The following is a 4,114-nucleotide window of genomic DNA, read 5'->3' as shown; positions in this document are numbered from 1 at the left end:
TTAGATCGTAATCAGGCTATGTGTTTTGCATAAATGGTGGCGCTGTGAGCTGGAAGAGTTCAAAGCAAGATACAGTTGCTGATTCTACAACCGAAGCTGAGTACATTGCTGCATCAAATGCAGCAAAGGAAGCTGTTTGGATAAAGAAGTTCATTACTGAACTTGGCATATTCCCTAGCATTGTGGATCCCATTGAATTATTTTGTGACAACAATGGTGCAATCGCACAAGCTAAGGAACCTAGATCTCACCAAAAGTCCAAACACATACTCAGGCGCTATCATCTTATTCGAGAAATAATTGATAGAGGAGATGTGAAGATATGCAGAGTACCAACACTTGACAATGCTGCTGATCCACTGACAAAGCCTCTTGCTCAGCCGAAGCATGAGGGCCACACTAGGGGCCTAGGTATTAGGAGTATGCCTGATTGGCTCTAGTGCTAGTGGGAGATTGTTGGTGTAAGCCCTAGAGGCCAATTATTTATAATTGCATGATACCTGTATTGGATAATTTACTTATTAAATAAAGGCTTTTCTTTATTATGTTTATGTGTTAAATAATAATAGAGTCCCTAGAATAGTAAGTTCATTGAATGGAACGTTAAGTGTGACTTAATCGTGAGAATCCATTACACATGAGAACATTATTCTTAAAACATCTGTAGTCGAGCTTTAATGTGAATTGGGATAACATCAAAACATAGAGACTATTATGTTGGTAGACTGATGATCACATCTCACGGATCATAGATAAAGAGTTATCAAGTCTTCACATAGATATAAATATTAAGAGTAATAGTTATATCGGATTGACCCACCATGAGAATACTACATAGTATGTTATGAAATGTCATAAGATATTCTCATAGTGATAAGTGGTATATTCCACCCTTCGACCTGAAACCACTATGTTCCCTAGATGTAGGAGTGTAGTACTTTGTCGCCATTCAAAGTTATCCGTAACAGGATGACTATAAAGTTGGTTGATGGGTATTCCACGAATCATGCTAAGGGACATGAGTGACCTAGATGGAATTTACCCCTCCTACATAACAGGAGATATGTCTATGGGCCCAATATTGAACTTAACAAGGGTGACGTACTATGTCTTGTGTTCAATATAGACATAAGGGTAAAAGGGTAATTATACACATGAGTTTTATCACGGAAAAGTTTGTCAGATCACGTGACATTCTTGTGACTTGGGTAGCAGTGATGTGTTGCTAGATACCGCTCACTGTTTATAATATTAAGATTAATATTATTGCCAACGTCATAAGAACCTACAGGGTCACACACATAAGGACAGTTAATGACGGGAGAAATAAGTATGACTTATTAGTGGGGTGCGATTAGTAACAGTAGGTTATTGGGCTTGCGAAGACCAATAACCACTTTGGCCTGAAGACAACATAAGAAGCTCTATAAATAGAACCTTATGCAATTCAGTCTATAGTTACACACATAATCCGAATTTTAGAGAGACCCTAAAATTCTCTAAAACCCTAACCGCACTAAATCTCCCTTTACCGTCATCTTGCAGCTAGCACTAAGAGGTGAACGGAAATTGTTCGTGTGGACCGGCTAGAGGTGCTGCGATCGTGCGGTGCTTGTGATCAATTCAGAATCGAGGAATTGTTCTTCAAAGGTAATAACCGAAACCCTGATCATGTCCATTCGCAAGGATCCATCGAAGGAAAATTTTAATTTCCGCTGCGTTTTACACTCTGTTTTAAACACGATTTTCCTTCACAACGTTGAACTAATTTTGAGAACAAGTGTCGTAATTTATCTCATTGTTCACCCCCATAGCACCTGTAAAGTGAATCCGAGGAAGATGATTATTGTTAAAGCAAGCCCTTGGTCGTTGTCAGTGGTATTGCTCCGCCAAATACCGTGCAAAGTAAAATTTTGTGGCTTTATTGATGCAGTACAACGGAATGTAAGACAAGCAGCCGAAGGCCACTGGGCAACCAACTTGAAAAAAGCATAATGTACTGCGGACTGTTGAAAATTAGAGCAAAGTTTCGCAAATTTTGCAAACGCACGCACGCATGTGCGCACCTATTCCAAAAATACTTGCAACTAAGTCCCGACAATCAAACCAAAAGATAAACTTGTAAGTAAGTTACAAAAACACTTTTCTAAAAATTAACCACAAACATTTTGGAAAATTTAGAGCTTTAGGCTAACTTTTTTTATTCTAAAGACGTATATTTTGAGACGAAAAATAAATAAATTAGACATTTTTTATTATCCATTTGTAAACGTTAAGGTGGCTTGTATTGCGGGAGGTGGTTTTTAGTGCAACGAAGCTCTGGGTTTTTTTTAGTAATCGCTATTATTGCTTTTTCAAAGTCAACTTTTTTATAGAAATTTGTTGGATGTGGGTGAATGTTGTTGTTACCAAATACCTTCAAAACATCTACTCTATCTTTTGTGTCTAGTGCAAGTTTAAAATAGTTCAACACATTGAAGTTTTTTTGAGAACATGTGCCATGTTTGTCCCATTGTGAACCCCAAAAATTTTCTTCTTTCGCCGAATTTAAATCAGGCCAAGAATTATTAATTCTGGGAAATAAACTTTGTACCTACATAAGTTACACAAATATCATGAATATTTAATTTTTAAAAGAGAAAATGTTTAATAATTAATAACAACAAATATCATAAAAAAAATACAAACCATAGCTCCTATGAAGTGAGTGCGAGGAAGGCAAGCCCTTGGTTCGGGGACAGTTTTATTGCTCGGCCATATATCGTGCAAAGTAAAATTCTGTGGTTTTCTTAATGGAGTGCACCTGAATGTTAGACAAGCAGCCGGAGGCCACTGGACAACCAGCTTGAAGAAGTCATATTGGGCTATTGCTGATTGTTGAACAAAAATATTTAAAAGAAAGAAGAGCATGACAATTTTCATGGTTAATTGAGAGATATATTAATAATGAAGATTATATTACTGAAAGATGAGAATAACTAAATGCAACATGCAAATTTATAGAATAAAATTTAGTGAAAGATAAGAATGTATTAATGAGATAATTAATTAGAATATTTGAATATTATTTATCATCATTGCTATATCAAATGTAATTATTAGGTAAAATCATGTATTGTACTTTTTTTTGACTTAAAAAGTAAATATTCATCATTCAAATTGAAACATACATAGATCATTACAAATTCAAGATTGATAAAAACTGAAAAAGATGAATCTACAAACTATCTTGTAGCACCTAGGTTAATAGCATACAACGACATCATGAAAGTGCCTAAAAATATGACAAAATAAATGTAACCGGAATATTCATACTCACGGATCTGCAACGTTGATTTTCAAGTCTTCATCAGATCTATAATGAGTTGATGTGGATATGTCAATTTGAATCAACGAAACACACGGTACCAAAACGAAAAACCAACAAACGCCACACAAGACGACTACAAACACAACGCCGCACAAGACGACTACAAACAGAAAATCACGAGAAAAAAAATTAAATAGATGTGAAAATCACTTATTTGTACATTGACATCATGGCTGAATATTTATATCCCACCATATAGTGAATAGAAATGTATTGTACTGCATATCTTTATAAGATATCTTTATAAGAAATACAATGGCTGAATGTTTTTGTCCCGCCTTCAAGCACATGCCATTGGGAAAAGCCTCGTATAGAATGGTTAAAATGTAATGTAGATGCATCGTTTTTTGTCGACTTGGGAAGGACAGCGATAGGTGCCTGTTTTCGTAATAGCTCCGGTGAGTTTACAGTTGGATTCACACAGTGGCAGTAGTTGATTTTATCAACAAATGAGGGTGAAGCATGAGCACTATTGCAAGCGATGCATGAAGATAAGCATAGAGGTTTTGATCGAGTCCAATTCGAAAGTGATTCTCAAGTATTAGTTGAAGCAATTTGTACAAAGCGGTGTGACAATTCAGAGTTTCTTTCAATCGTTAATGATATCATTCTTGTTATGTTATCTGGTGTAAACTTTGAAGTTTGAAATTAAGTTTGTCATGAGACAAGTAAATTTGGTTGCTCATACGTTAACTAGGGCGGCCAATTCTTGAACTAATTTCCATAAATTTGAAAGTATTTATT

This window comes from Trifolium pratense, linkage group LG6, assembly GCF_020283565.1.
Source record: "Trifolium pratense cultivar HEN17-A07 linkage group LG6, ARS_RC_1.1, whole genome shotgun sequence".
In the NCBI taxonomy this organism is placed as follows: domain Eukaryota; kingdom Viridiplantae; phylum Streptophyta; class Magnoliopsida; order Fabales; family Fabaceae; genus Trifolium; species Trifolium pratense.
Note: the sequence above shows the minus strand (reverse complement) of the source record.